Raw genomic sequence first — 16,502 nt, forward strand, 5'->3', positions numbered from 1 at the left:
TCTCCCCGTTTCCTCCTTCTCCTTCCACCTTCTACCTACCCTCATAGTATCGCTACGCCCATTATTGTTCCTGAGGGGTTTCTCTGTCCTGGATTCTGGGTGTTGAGAGCGCGTATCTGTACCAGTGTGCAAGCTCTGGTTTAGCCAGATTTATAAGATAGAACTGATAGTGGGGGGAGGAATCATTAAAGAACCAGAGGAATGTTGTGTGTTTCATTGGTGCTATACTACACCCTGGAGAGCTGGTCCCTTCCTTGTGACCCTTCTGTGAATGCTGGCCCCTTTGGGTTTCTGAGATTGTAACTATTTACAGGAATAGAAAGTCCAGTTTTCTCCTGCGGAGCTGCTATTGGGGGTTTCAAACTGCTAACTGTGTGGATTGCAGTCCAACATGTAACCACTACCCCACCAAGGCTCCTAGGACTAGATTAAATAAAAGTGGTGATTAAGGGCGGCCCTGTCTCTTTCCCATTTGAAGGGGGGACGTTTTCAATCCAACTCCATTAAGTTAGATGCTCGTCATTGGTTTCGATTATACGGTCCTTATTATGTTGGGGAATTTCTAATTTAGTCCCATTTTATTGAGTGCTCTCATCAGGAGTGGATGTTGAATTGATCAAAAATCCCCTTTTCTGAGGAGATTGGGCTGAGGGATTATAACAGGTCCTGCTCACTATTTAACAGAGAGATTTTCATCTACTCGGGGTCAGGATGCCAGTTAATCTTGGAACGATAGTTGTGGTCTTTCTGTGTGTGTGTGTGTGTGTGTGTGTGTGTGTGTGTGTCTATACCGCAGGCAGGATAAGCAACCCCTTAGAGACAGCGATGGGACCAACAGTTCCAGGGGAGCATGGGAGGGGGGGGTGGAAGAAGGGAAGTGGTGAGTCAATAATGACAGGGACAGGGGAAGAGCAAGGGTTATAAAACGGACGATGAGGGGGATGTAGCATTCCTGGGCGTGTTTGATCAAATGAGAATATCTGAGAGGAATTATTGAGAGATGAACAATGGATAAGCATGATAGTGGGGCAGGAGGGAAGAAAAACGGAAAATAGAAAAGAAGAAATCAAAAATTAACATATATAGATATAAATATAGATATATGTACATAGATAATTATATAAATATAGGTGTATTTGTCTATACATGTAAATACAACAAGGAAGTGTATGGACATTGGGCCTCTGCTAAAACTTCACCTAAGTACAAGAAGGTTTGTTCTAATAATGGACGACCTCCCTTTCACAATCACTGGAGACAAAATGGGTGCATAAGTAAATGTGGTGAAGAAAGTTGATGGAGCCCGGCTATCAAAAGATATAGTGTCTGGGGTCTTAAGGGCTTGTATTCAAACAAGCAGCCATCAAGCAGAGAAGCAACAAAGCCCACATGGTCGAAGCACACTAGCCTGTGTGATCATGAGTTGTTGATAGGATTAGGTATCAGAAGTTCCAAAAAAAGCAATCCAATTGATGTGAAAGAGTGTGGACCAAATGGAGACCCAAAACCCACCTGCACAACAATCAGACAGTCCCTCACAGAGAGGCCCCGCAGAGGGTATGAGGAGTTCAGGGTGCAGTGTGGCACTGATGAAATACATAACTCTCCTCTATTTCTTTAAGATTTCCTTCTCTTACTATATGAGCCCCTAATAAATTGTTTTTAAAAAGTAATAAAATAATAATACTAACAAAAAAAGAATTATGTTTTGCCTCATTAATACTGTAAGACCTATGTACGTTCATCTGTATAATTAATATTGTTCAATGAAGAAATGCCAGGATGGATGATCCTTCAGAAATAGCAACAGGAGAAATGATTCCCTGAGGATACAGGAAGACAGTAGGGAGGAAGGGGGTAAGGGAGAGCTGATAGCAATGATGTCTGTATAACCCCACTTGAGAAAAGCAAATAACAGAATTTCAGGTGAATGGATATATTGGATGGGGTTAAGATATGGCTAATGTATACATATATATTTAATAGAATAATAATAATTATATATATAATCATTATAACAATTCCCCTGGGGGAAGCGGAGCTGATATCAAAGAGTTCAAGAAGAAAGAAAATGTTTTGAAACTGGTTGTAGTAGCAATTGTACAAGTATGCTTGGTGTATTTGAATTATGGATAAGAGCTCCCAATAAAATTGTGAATAAAAAATTTAGAAAGCCTTTTCTACATAAATTGATACAATCATATTCTTTTCATTGATGTGGTAAATTACAATGATTGTTTTTCTAATATTAAACCTTTCTTCAATACTTGGTATGAATTCCATCTGATCATGATATATTATTATTTTATGTTTTTTTTAATTTGATTGGCTAGGCTTTTATTGAAAATCTTGGCATCTTTATTCATTAGTTATAACTCAAAAAGTCACTACCACTGAGTTGATGCCAACTCATAGCAACCCTACAGGACAGGGTAAAATTGCCCCTGTGGGTTTTCCGAGACTGGAACACAGAACAGCTGGCGATTGTGAACTGCTGGCTTTCACCGGCCAGTGCATAAACACTACGTCACCAGGGATTCTTTTCATTAGCGATGTTGGTGTTTGTGTGTTCGGCTGTTTGACTAGAGAAACAAATTCAGTGACAGTCACATAAGTATAAAAAACAGGTTTATATTAAGGAGTGATGTGATATCAAGAAAACATCCCAGTCCAGTCCAAATCAAGTCCATAAGTCCAATACTAACCCATAACCCCCTCTTCTGCCTCATGCAGTTACATGCAATGATGGAGAACGCAGGACGATCATAGGCCAGTGGGTGCATAATCTTGTGGATCCAATGGTGATGGAAGCATAACAAGGCTCTGGCAGGTCAAAGCCACATAACTCGCCAACGGGAAGGGGAAGCAGAGAGAAAGAAGTTCCCAGGATCCTCCTTATATGAGAAGACCACACCCACCAGGAGGCACCATCCGTCTGTGATCTACTTAGCAGGTTAGACTCTGTCCATATCTTCTTACGGGTGCCACCGCAAAAAAAAAAAAAAAAAAATCTCACTATCACAGTCTGCAATTTTCAATTCTGGTGATGTCTTTAACTGGTTTAGATTTCAAGGTTATAGTCGCTTCGTAAAATGTGTTTGATAGAATCTTGTCCGTTTGTATATTTTAAAATAGTTCATGTAGAATTGACATTAACTCTTCTCTAAATTTTGATCGAATTCCTCAGTGAAACTATCTGGTCCCAAACTTACTGATGGTGGGAGTTTTTCTTAATGACTTGATCTATTTCTACTCATGATATAGTCTTGTTGACGTTTTATATATCAGCCTGTGGTAATTTAGGCAAATAATACATTTTCTAGTCATGGATCCATTTCTTCTAGATTTTCAGATTTGTTGGGATATAATTTTTCATAAGACTGTGTGATTTCTTTTTAAGATCTCATTTGGTTTTGTTATAATGTCACCTATTCTCTCTCTCTCTTTTTTTTTAACCATTTAACTTGTTTTAATGTTTCTCCACAAATGGTGAAAGATACTAAATACAGACAAGGAATAATCATAATGTTGTGGCCAACATTATAAATATGGACTTATACATTTAAAACATTTTCTGGTTTAAAAAATAAATCTGGTAGTCAGTGCAGCTCTGTGGGGTCTCGGCTAGTAGGGCCGGTCTCTGCGCTCTGGGCGGTGCTCGCCTTTACGCATTTCCCCAGGTCCACCACGCCCACCTCTTCTTCCTCCCACCTGTTCCATCAATGGTCCATGGGGACCCCAGGGACCACCTCATCTTCGATCCTCACGGAAGCCACCTGTCTCCACCACGGCCACCTCTGAACATTGCGCCGGGACCTCCGTGGTCCAGGAGACCTCTCCCGCCCCACATGCCACTAGGGCCGCCTCTACCAAGGTCACCGCCTGGGGATGGGAGGAAGCCTTCAGGCTCAGGAGCCTTACACTGGTTGTATTCGGTTCTCCCGGCGAAGTTCTGATTCCCACAACCCGGCTTGGGACACTGCCAATCCCCAGCTCGGTGCTGGACGTTTCCTCCCACAGAGGGGTTTCCCTGGAACCACGGGGTCCTCGTGGGGGCGAGCCCCCTCTGTCTCCTCCACGGCCTCCCATGCAACCCACTGGCCCACCAGGACCTCCTGGGCCCCTAGGACCTCCACGGAGTGGCGGCGGCATGCCTCTACGCTCTTGGGGTGGCAATCCACCCCGCATGCTGTTCATGGGCGGCTTCTTCAGAGCCAGAGAGACTTTAAGCTTGCTCCCTTGAAAATCTTTCCCGGCCAACCACTCCACGGCAGCCTTGGCGGTTGTTGGGTCGTCATAGGACACAGTGGCATCGCCGTTAGACTTCCTGGTCTCCTTGTCCAGGGAGATGTGGATCATAGGCTGCTCAGTCCTCTTGTTCATCTCAACCACCCCACACTGCTTCAAGACGGCTGTCAGATCGTCCAGAGCCACATTGTCATTTAATCCCTGCACATAAATCGCACTGTTGTCCGAGTCTTCATCAGGATCGACAGGCGGGCCTAAATCAAGATCTGGTCCTTCAGCCATGGGTCCACCAGGCTTACTGAAACCACCTCACTCCCCAGCGCCCATTCCACCGCATCCTCCTCTCGCCTGCCTCTGCTCATGCCTCCATGATCAAATCCCCCTCTTCCCCTGCAGGTAATCAGGGCCACTCATGCTCCGGTTCTCTCCTGGTCCGGAAAATCCTCCAGACTCCTGCCCATAAACACCCATGCTACTGGGGTGGTCCTGTCGGAAGAAACGCTGGCGCCTGTCTCTTCTGCCCTGTTAGCTATATTGCCTTGGCGCCTGGCTGTAGGAGCCAGTGGGGGATGGGGGGGGTGGGAGTGGTAGCTAGTGGGTAGCTGCTGTCCATAGCTGCTCTGTTGCCCTAGCTGCTGGGCCGTCCATAGGTGTTCTGCTGAGAGGAACTGCTCTGACCGTAGCCAGTCGGCTGGGAAGAATAGCTGGTAGGAGGATAAGATGGAGGCTCGGTGACTGGCTGCATGAGGTAACTTCCAGGCACCTGGGAGTAACTGTAGTTACTTTGTCCATACCCGATGCTGGGCTGGTTGTAGCCTCCTGTGCTGGATTGAGGTTGACTAGTTCCAGCAGGCTTGCTTCCATCCTGTGGTCCTGCAGGTGTGGTGGCGGCTGGCTGCTGCCCATACGCTGGGTAGGCAGGCTGAGTACCGTAGGCAGACTGAGCTGCATAAGAGGCCTGGGTGGTGGTCGCCGCTGCTGTGGTGGTGCCATAAGCACCGGTGTCGTAGCCCTGGACAGGCTGGCTGTAGGCCTGTGGGGCAGCGGGATACTATAACCCGTCAGAGGCTGTCTGCATGATGTCGCTATGATAGGCGGTCTGCCCATAGGTTGCAGTGGTCTGAGCCTGGGTATAGCTGACAGCAGTGGGCTGTCCATAGGTTCCATAACTTTGTTGCTCATATGCCTGGGTGGTTTGTGCATATCCTTGAGTGGACTGGGCGGTGTAAGCATTGTAGCCCTGCTGGGCTACAGCTTGGCTGTAGGTACTGTAATCCATGGACGCCATGTTCTCTCCTTCCTCCTCATTCTCTCAACATTCGTCCTGTCATCTATTTCTTTTCTTGTTCTTCTCCTTTGGTTAGGTTTGTCAGTGGTTTTTCAATTCTGTCAATGTTTTCATAGTACCAACTTCTTGTCTAATTAATTTTACTATAGTTCTAAAATTATATGAATAATTTATTTCTTCCCCATGTTAGTCCAAGTGGACTAGAGAAACAAATTCATGGACAATCATATGTGCATAAGAAAACTATTTATATATAAGAGCAATTGGATTTTGAGAAAACATCTCAGCCCAATCTAGATCAAGTCCGTAAGTCCAATATTAGCTGATATGTCAGATATCAAGCTATGAATTCCTCTTCAGACTCACAAAACACATGCAATGGTGCTGAATGCAGGAAGATCATAGGCTAGTGGGTGCAAAGTCTTGTGGATCCAGTGGTGGTGGAGCATCTCAGTGCTGTCAGGGGTCTCCCAGTAGCTCCTTCATCTCCAGGGCTCTAGAGTAGCTTCTTGTGTCATCTCAACAGAAGTGTCTCACAGAGAGTGTCTGTGTGTCCCGCCTCCAATGAGCTATTTATCTCCTTAGCACCTCCAATTGAGGTCATCAAGCTGCAACCTGATTGACAGGCTAAACTCCACCCCTTCCCTCTTAAGTCTCAAATTGACAACAGATTAAGTAACTATCATATGCTCTGATACTTATTATCTCTTTTCTTCTAGTAGCTGAGGATCTGTTTTACTGATCTTTACCCCATTCGTTATTGTTGCTTTGTTAGGTGTTTTTTAATTTTTTCTGTCTTTTGATATGTGCAGTTTTGCTACAAACCGCCCTCTGAGTGCTGTTTCTGCAGTGTCCCAAAGATTTTGGTACATTACATTTTTGTTCTCATTTGTTTCCAGGAGTATTTTGATTGATTTATTTATTTCTTCAATTACCCAGTGGTTTTTAAGTATTGGTCAAAAGTGATGCATTGAAGTCTCCTAGAATTATCATATTATGGGGTCCTCAAACATGCGGCCCGCCGAGGACATTTATCTGGTCTGCCGGGTGTTTTTGTCCCATTTGTTTTTTTTGCTTCAAAATAAGATATGTGCAGTTTGCATAGGGATTTGTTCATAGTTTGTTTTTTAAGCTACAGTCTGGCCCTCCAACGGGTCTGAGGGACAGTGAACTGCCTCTCTGTTTAAAAAGTTTGAGGACCCTTGTAGCCTATTTGTCTCTTCATTTCTCTAAAAATTTGATTAATTGAGGGGACCAGTCCTGCCGCGTGACGTTGAAGACAGAGTCGAACGACACCTGGCCCGGCTTCAAAGACGGTGGGAGTTGGCTGCCCAAGCCTGCTCTCGATATGTATTTGGACTTGTTTGATTGGCCTTGCCATAATTATTTGGAGTGCTTTGGGGCAAGATTCTAAAAAAAGTTTATCATCCTCTTCCACGGTTTTTCCCTTTCCTTATTTTGGTTACCGCATAGGGGGAAGAATATGGCATCCCCCTCCAGGAAATAACCCAAAGAGAAATAGAGTTCCTGGCCCCGATTTACCTTATACGAGGGCTTACAATGAAAATGGCACAAGAATAGTTAACAAAGAAAGGTGTACAAGTTCCTTTTAGTAGTTTAAGTTATATGGAATGGTTAGCAAGAAGAGGCTCTCCGTGATGTTTGAAGTCCACTGAAGCAAAGCTACCTATTGTGAGGCAACTCATACCTTGGTACAGAAAGACTTTGGGGAGTTTAATATATGGGAACTTAGTGGAAAAGAAAGAACAAGAAATGAAAGCCCTAGAGGAACAGCCTAAGGAGGAAGAGAAAGAACAGCCAAAGCTTGTCAAGTAATTTTTGATAATGAAATGTATTAATGCTTTATTGATTTCGTAGTTAGAACAATGCGCCCTAGTTGGATGAAGTGTGCTCAGTTATTGTTAGAAGGTTTATGTCTATCACCCTTGTATGAGAAAATTTTAGTTTCAAGATGTACTGATTTTTAACCATGAATCATGATGTGATTGATGTAACTTGTTAGGGTCTTGTGGCCTGAGAATTTCCTAAAGTATGATCTCAGGCCATAAGCTTTAAGCCAAGAAAAAGAATATATAAGTTGAAGCTTTGCATGAATAAAATTGGAACAGTCACCGCAACCTTTGAGTTGTGTGATTTCTGTCTCCCACTCATCAAAGCCTTACCCACCTAGCGGGGGACCCAAACCCGCTGCGGCTGGACCGCAGCAATTAATGTATCTTGATGTCTTTCATTTGGTGCACATAGATTAATTATGGTAATGGCCTCTTTTTCAATTAAACCTTTCATAACTATGTAGTGACATTTTTAGCTCAGTATGTCATTTACTTTGCTGTCTATTTTGTTTGAGATTACTATTGCTACTCCAGCTTTCTTTTGACTACTGTTAGCCTGATTTTTTTTTTCCAATCCTTTGATTTTGTCTTTTTGTCATTCTATCTAAGGTACATTTCTTGTAAGCATCCCATTAAAGGTTCATGTTTTCTTATAGATTCTGTTAGTCTTTGTCTCTTAACTAATGAATTCAATCCACTTATACTCAGTGTTGTTATTTTTAAATATGATTTATGAGTCCTCAAGGCAATAGTCTTGCTATATATTTTATGGTGTTACTGCTTTCAATTTCCATCGTGATTTTTTGTGTTGTGTTCTTTTTATTTGTTGGTTGTCTTGTCAGTACTGTCTTTGATTTTTTTTGTGATTGTTTTAATGCTTGACTTGCTTAAATGATTTTCATTTTATTTTTGCTGTATTGAGGTTTAAATTTTTCTTTTTGAGAGTTGTTTTTGTGGGTTTCTTTCCAAATTCAAAACAGTGTTGTCTTTTGCAAATGGTTTGATTTTTTTTCTGTTTCACTATCTATTCTGTCCCCTCTGGGGTTTTTGTTGTTTTTTTTATTTTTTCCTCATTGTAAAATATTATCTGTGGTTTCTTGTTCTGATTCTTTAGTTCTGCTTCGCTTTGAGAATTGTTTTCTCCATGCTTTTCTTTTTGATAATTTCTTTTCTTAGGTTGTTGGGTTTTTTTAGACTCTCTGTCCATAGAATTCCTTTGAATATTTTTTTGTAAAAGTGGTCATTTTTTGTAAATTCCTTTAGCGTTTCCTTATCTGTAAATGACTTTATTTCTTCCTCGTGTTTGAAGAATAACTTTGCTGTTTATAGGATTCTTGGCTGACAGGTTTTTTTCTAACAGATTTTTGAATATACAATCCCATGACCTTCTTGTCTGAACAGTTCCAGTAGAAAATCTGAACTTAGCCTGATTAGGTATTGCTCTTTTTTGCCATGTTGTTCTCAGGATTGTCTTTTTCTTTAATACTGGAAAGTTTGATTATAATATGCTCTAGTGATTGCCTTTTTCAGATGAACTCTGTTTGAAGTTCTCTGGACTTCCTCCATAGTTATTTTATGTTCTGTCCTAATATAAGGAACATTTTCCCTTAATACTTCATCAGTGATAAATATTTTTGCCATTAAACTGCTTATTTTCCTGATGCTCATGTTTGCTTTTATCTATATGATAAAGTCTCACGTTGTGTGTTTTTGTTTTATTCTGATTGTCCAGTTTCTAATAAATGTATAAGCAAGTTTGCACAGGAATAGGATAGTGATATAATAAGCCCAGAAAGCCTCTAGTTCAGTCCAACCTCGTCCGAAAGGATATCAGTTGGTTGTGCATTGAACTAGCTACCCATGGGGGGAGGGGAGCCATTTGTTATTCCTCACAAAACTTTCTTAAGAGTACTTTCTGTCTTCTCAATTTGTGAAAGATGACTTTTCATCTAAATTCCAGGTCAAGGATTTTCAGGTCATTGATTCTTGGCCCTTTTCATAACTTTTGCTAGGAAAGGAAATCGGAACCACCATTCATAGGCTTACTCTTCAGTATGTGGCCTCCCTTACCTTTCTTGAGTTCTTCTAGACCAAGCTGCAACCTCCCCTGGAAGCATTCTTGCACCATAACGCTAACACTTACACATGTTTTGATAAAGGGAAATAAATTTAAGTAAGGATAACACTGGCCTGCATGCAAGATTTTTGACAGATCAACAATCAATAAGTATACCTAGGAGACCAAAAATCAGGGACAAACCCTAAAGATACTATTGCTTCTGTATGCTGAGTCCTCAAGGCAATAGTCTAACTCCAGGATAGTCTTATTCAAAGACACCGACACTTTGTGGTACCCACCTTCTTTTATTTTGGTTCTCTTTCCCCTGACTATTACCTGGCCTTTGACATAAGTCACCTTCTTTAGAGCTTTTGCAGGGAGACAATGGCATTGGAAAGTTGCTGCACTGGAAGCAACCTTGGAGACATTGGATTACAACCCTGGTGTGGGACCGAAGTCTCAATGGGTGGTTTTGTGACCTCACAATCTCTATCAGGAATGCTGAGTCCTATTAGATACCTGTTGTTCTGAACTACAAATCTGAATCAAGAGCATCATTTAATCGTTAGTACCAAATACCTCAGTTAATTGTCAGTCTCTCGTCTGGAAATAAAATATTCAAAATCAGAGAAGGATGTTCCACTTTAAAAAACTTGCCTGTGTAAAGTGACGGGAATAAAGCCTGCATGAAGCAATGAAATACAATACAGAAGGCAGAAGAAGACTTCCTTTGAAAATAGATTTGACAATGATCCAAAATTAGAAGGTAAATAAACATGAAAATTGACTTGAAGAAACTTTCAAGCAAGATTCTAGGGTAGACCCAATAGATAGCATAAAGGAAGTTCTGTTTAGGTTGTTTGTTTTAATTTTTAATGGAGTCAATTGTGCGTTATAAGGCTTAATTGGAGAGGAGGGAGCTAATTGATCTAGGAAACTTACAATTCAGAAAATATCCAAAATATGGCTAAATATATTCATGGTGACATAGAAAGCAAGTAAATTTGAAATCAATACAATCTAATATAATTAGATTTTTTGGTAGATACTTACAGATATTGCCAGCAGAGGGTCATTGAAAGGATCAACAACCCATACTGACCAGCAAATAGAAAGATAATTCTAAAAATATCTCCCTAATTATGCTGCTCCATGGGGAGACATTGACACCTAACCATTCCGTTTCCTTTCTCTAAATTTGTGAGTCAAAATCTCACAAATAGCAATGTGCAACCACATGAATGGTGTTCTCCATGAAAAGCAGAGACTACATCTACTTTGGCTTATTACTGTATCCCAGCTCCTAACTCCGATACCGGCACAAAGTAAGTGATCATGAAATATGAAGAATAAAGGAGAGTCTGTTTCTTGGCACACAGTCATCATGTCTTAGCAAGAAGAAGATTGCAAGCTTTTGAATTGGGATGTGGCGCTCCATCCTTAGCTGGGGTGAATCTGGGTGGAATTATTGTGCCTACCTCTGGACCCCCACCCCATATGAATGCCTTGACAGATGCCTGCCTTCCCTTCATGCTCCACTCCACCCAACTGCGGATACCATTGTCTTAGTGGTTTATAAGTCATGTGGGTAATTTCCTAAGGAGTCTGCTATTGAATAAATACCACGGACAAACAAGCCTCACAGACATCATTGGATGCTAGGGGCACTCCTGTTAGGGAGAGACAATCTAGCCAACCCCAGCTCTGGTTTTAGTATCTTCCTCTGAGGACAAGTCAGCAATCCAAGGATGAATGCTTGCCAAGGGTAGGAGAGGGGCTCTCTCGGCCTGGTGTACCTCTCTATGTTGAGAGTGAAATAGTAATGGATAAGCCTCCAGGGCAAATAGAGTCCTTTGGAGGATCCCTGATGCCTGGTGTCTAGGACTGGCTCACTCTGTTTCCTTTTGGGTTCCCTCAGTAGGCCCTGCCTGGTTGCTGGCTGCAAGTTCGGTCCTAGTGTAATGACCTTCTTTTTGGCCTGGGTTTCACCTACTTGTGTCAGGTGACAGACCAGCTGGTTCCAGTGCCAAATCAGGTCCTCTGACTCCTCCCAGAAACCAACCAACTTCTGAGCCGGAAACCCTGCCTCTTCTCAAAGAGTAGGAAACCACGAGGGAAGAAAGAGGTGAAACAGCAGGAAAGGAGGAGGAAGAGAGAGAAGCAAACAGAAGAAGGAGGGAAATAAAAAGAAGTCGGGAATTTGGTTGAAACCTCAAGGTAAGACTTTTTAAAATCACATTATAAAATGGCATCGCTATTTTTCTCAGGGCCTAGGACTTAGCAGGTCTCCTCAAATTGCCGTTGAAATAATGAATCTGTTGGAACGAACTGGAGGGCTGGACAAAAGACAGATTTCAATGCCAAGTGCTGGTCATAAGACAAAATGAAATGCCTGCTGAGCTTTCAGATGTGTAGGAGAGAAGAGAAGATAAGATGCAGTTGGATCTAGAAGTCTGCTACTGGCACAGAGAACATGCCGGTCACCTGGGGTGGAACAAGAAAGTTCCAAATACTTTGTGGAAATATCTGCACGTTCTTTTGAAATTGTGAAAGATTGCACTTTGTAAGTATTTTTCTGACCCTGGCTCTAGGCCAATGACAGAATGCAAACACGATGCTGTATCTTGTGAATTGCTCCCAGTCCTGATAACTGCATTTTGCATCCCATCATCAGCTGGCTTAATATTATTAATATTGAGATCTGGAGATTGGAGAAAGATTGTTTTGCCTCAAATCGTCTGGTTCAATGAACTAAGGGTAGATGAATACTGTCAATCAAATTCTTCATGTGCTGGCTACCTATCCATTCATTTCAGTCCAGTCCGGTTGCCCAGAATACTGACCTGGTAAGTGTGTAAAGACTTGCTCAGACTGAAATGAAAGACATCTCTTTCAGATCAGGGAATTAAAGAAACTCTGAGAGGAACAGGAAATACCATTCCCCACCCCACCATTTACTCAAGCCCTCTCTTGCCATCAATAGACAGTACCATGGGTGTGGTTTACCAATCCAGTCACGTGGAGGGATTAAAAACGTCCGACTCATGCTTCTGAAAGGTCTCTAGCCCGGGATGCGTTTTCATAGCAGTTGGCTTTTCAGAGTCCCTCTGCCCTCAACTTTTACAACAGTGCTTAATATCATCAGGACACACTTGACATCTGTATGTTTAGCGCCAGGATGCCCCTTTCAGAGATGGTGTCAACCAATCAAATTGAGAGCTGCAAAGAGGGTAGGAGAGGAAAGGGGAGACAGAGGAATCTCACTTATGCTAGTTTGCCAAAATATAAAAGGAATTGTCTTTCCCTCTTTGTTATGATATAAAAATAAAATCCACAAGTCCTAGCTTTTTCTTTATACTGCTCCTAGTACAGCTAAATGCTCCCTGCATGGAATTTCTAAGCTGGAGGAAATCTTAAAGACAATCGAAAGTAATCCCTCTTGTTTGCCAGGTAGAAGAAATAAGGGATGGACCTTTCCCAAGCCCCTCTGTGTCAACAATATTTGTGAGACTAGAACTCTGCTCTCTTGGCTCCAACTACAGGCTTTTCAAAACCACCCAAACATGACTGGACTTCAGCCCCCACCCATTCTGAAGAACTCTTAATCTGCTGACTAGGTAAATTCTTTGCTTAAAAAGATGTTCAAGTAATCTTTGTGAGAAAAAAAATGACAGGAAGGAAAATATTGTCCCAATAGTTAAACTTTTCTAGAATCTATTATATGATTATAAGGAATCTAGGGAGCTGAAAAAGTATTCAAGGAAGGTTTATCATGAACCAAAAATCAAAGTCACTGCCATTGAGTGGATTCTGATTTATAACAACCCTATAGGAGAGGGCAGAACTGTCCCCATGAGTTTCCAAAGCAATGAATATTTATGGAAGCAGAAAGCCTAAAATTCCTCCCTTGGGCCTACCTGTGGATTTGAACTACAGACCTGGCCTTTAGCTTCCTAACATGAAATTCATTATACCACCAGATTGGTCATGAGAGAATTAAAATTTCTACCGTTGTTACCACTAATCAACATTTATAACCTATCTCATCTTGTTATGTAACTTGCTTGTTATCTTCATTTTACAAATGAGATTTTAAAAAACGTTCTCAGATACATCAAGATGTTATTTCTGGGTTTGATTCCCAGGTCTCTTGCTGGTAGATTCAGGACTGCCCTCTGGGTATTTACAGTTCCGAGAAAGCTACAGCCTTCCTCGGCCCCCTTTCTAACACAGCCCCTGGTTCCAGCTATTCTAATGCATTTGAAGTTCCTCTCAGAGACTATTTAACTAAACACATGCAGTTCCCTCTGCTTGGAATGCCCTTTCCCTCAACTTCTTTATCTCCATATCTTCAAAAGTCACCTCTTCCGTGAAACCTTTCCTGTCCACTCCTCTGGCCTGATTTGGGCTTCCATGGCACCCTCCTCATACCTCTGTAATTGCATTAATCAAGCTACTGCGAGCTTTGATTCACTTGCCTCCTTTCCTTGTGCTATAGTTTCTTATTCCAAATGTAACTGTTTCTATTCCCAGCACTTAGCCCATTTCTGGCCATAGTCTACTGGTATTCAATCAGTGTTTGAAAAACTTAACACATGAAACAGTGCCCCTTCCTTTCTTCCATCCAAGTGTGTGTTAGTCCAGGTAGACTAGAGAAAGAAATTCACAGACACTCATGTGTGTATAAGGAAGAGCTTTATATAAAAGAGAAATTATATATTGAGAAAACATCTCAGCCCAGTGCAGATCAAGTCCATAAGTCTGACTTTAGCCCCTATGTCCAATACCAATCTATAAAGCCCTCTTCAGACTCATGAAACACATGCAATGACTCCATATGTGGGAAGATTACAGGCTGGTAGGTGGAAAGTCTTGTGGATCCAATAGTAGTAGAAGCAGGGGTCTCCGCATGGCTCCTTCAGCTCCAGGGCTCTAGAGTAGTTCTATGTGTCTTGTCCACAGGAATGTCTCACAGGGAGTGAGTCTGTGTCTTGACTCCAGAGAGCTAGTTATCTCCTTAGCGCCTCCAAATGAGGTCATCAAGCTGCAACCTGATTGGCAGACCAAACTCCACCCCTTCACTCTAAGTCTCAAATTGACATCAGATTATGTAACTACCACAGACCACCCTTTGTCAATTTGACACTTTCACATAACTCTTTAGCCATATATAATTTTCAAACAAACAATAATAAAGTCATATCTGTACCTAATAGGATAACACTAAAATGCATACAATTCAATATGTGCCACAGCCTCAGTTAAAAATTACATTCTCCAAGTGAACAAAACAAAAATATTAGATACTTAACAATTTCAGTTAAGTAATACCTACACCTTAATCCTATAATCCTACGAATATATTCTGCCACCTATGAAAGTTTGTAAGCCAGCCACTTCATGAATTTATCCCCCCAATTTTGGGTATCCAGTTTCTATGCCGCCCACTTACATCAGCCCAGTGCTCTCAGGAGACAATCATACTCTTAGATGTGAAGAATCTTGATTCCAGTTGGAACCGTGTGAAATACGCATACATTAGCAAAGACAAATCAGGACAGGCCATCCATAAAGTCGGTAGCAGTATTGACCAGTTCACAGGCTGAAAAATCTTCTCTTCATCTGTTCAGGTTCCGGTCATCTCAATGTGGGCTGCCTCACTTAGCCTCACCAAAGTGCCCATTTGTCGCCTTGCCTTTAGACCCTGGCCCCATCACAAATTCTTAACAATTTTGGCCCCTTGTACTAGGTAATGAACTTCAGACCACTCAACCCACTCTTGTCTTTTCTAGTCCCTGTGAACCAGGTCCATGGGTGTCAGTGGCCAGACTCAACCCATCTCTCTATTGGTGCTTTTCTCCTACTTCCACTCACAAGTGGATCCAGGTGGTCACCTAGCAAGCATGTCAGGCTACCACAGGCTCCCTTTAACATTCAGTCCTAAAGAGTTTTTTTACATGGTTCCAGATTTTTTTTCCAGCTTCTGACAAAAACCACAAGTCTCTTGGAATGCAAATGTCCTGAGTACTCCAAAGCACTGGATGGAGCTTATCTATTCAGAGCCTTCTTTGTAGACATGTCCTAAACCCACGAAAAGATCAAAATCTAATGGCTCAAGACAAGTGGGCTTACAAACTCTCTATTTTCCTACTTCCCAATAATCATTTCTATCAATCATTATATCAACAATAAAAAAAACAGGAGAAATCAGTATAAACGAAGTAGAATCAGATCCTAAATTTAATTCTTAAAACAGTCAGGCTCAATCCTTATTTAGCTTATTTTAATCCTTATCTAAACTATTTCATTGATACAAAATATGGGATTAGGCCTCTGACAGCATCAAGCCAGAGCCAGGCTTTCTGTCAGCCATTTTGACCTTCTGTCAGCCATTTTCACTAAGAAACTGAGAAATTCAAGGAATGATTTCTACACCTGAGCTCAAAATAAACATTTTACACAGTAATAACCAAAGACCACAACCAAAGAAATAATAATCAAAACTTTAATTTCCCATAACCTTTCCAGAAAACAACCCAGTAAACTGTAAGGACATATCTGACCTCGGGCTAGCCAAAGAAAAACTACCCTGAGGCAGAGGTCGAATGAGCATCCACTCTCCATCTTCATGATTTGTTTCTCTAGTAGGATACCCAGACAAACACAAAGTGATTTCATAAAAAGTCGAGTTTCCAAGCTCTTGGCTCTTGAATAATCTAAGGAGCAATATAAGATATCACTATTATAAACTTTCTCTGCTTTCAAATCTGACAGGTCACTCAAATGTGATATCCCCCTTAAACAATCTGGAGGAGAACACAATGGGACCGACAGTTCCGGGGGGACATGGGAGAAGGGGAGGTGCGGGGAAAGGAAGTGTTGTTAACAAACCCAGGGACAAGGGAACACCAAGCGATCCAAAATCAGTGGTGAGGAGGGTGTGGGAGGCCTGGTAGGGCGTGATCAAGGGTAATGTAACCGAGAGGAATTACTGAAACCCAAATGAAGGCTGAACATGATAGTGGGACAAGAGGAAAATAAAAGGAAATAGAGG

General features: G+C 41.8%; 1 protein-coding gene and 1 pseudogene across 1 annotated transcript in view; one reads left to right on the top strand and one right to left on the bottom strand.

Moving 5' to 3' along the window:
• Positions 1-3,624: 3,624 nt before the first annotated feature.
• On the bottom strand, positions 3,625-5,542 carry LOC142437358 (RNA-binding protein EWS-like; annotated as a pseudogene).
• Positions 5,543-11,555: 6,013 nt separating this feature from the next.
• HSD11B1 (hydroxysteroid 11-beta dehydrogenase 1) overlaps positions 11,556-16,502 on the top strand; it is a 95,433-nt gene continuing 90,486 nt past the window's right edge. Inside the window, exon 1 of the mRNA XM_075540565.1 lies at positions 11,556-11,665. The gene's annotated coding sequence lies outside the window, so the exon portion shown is untranslated. The remainder of the gene's footprint in view (positions 11,666-16,502) is intronic.

This window comes from Tenrec ecaudatus, chromosome 1 (assembly GCF_050624435.1).
Source record: "Tenrec ecaudatus isolate mTenEca1 chromosome 1, mTenEca1.hap1, whole genome shotgun sequence".
Lineage (NCBI taxonomy): Eukaryota > Metazoa > Chordata > Mammalia > Afrosoricida > Tenrecidae > Tenrec > Tenrec ecaudatus.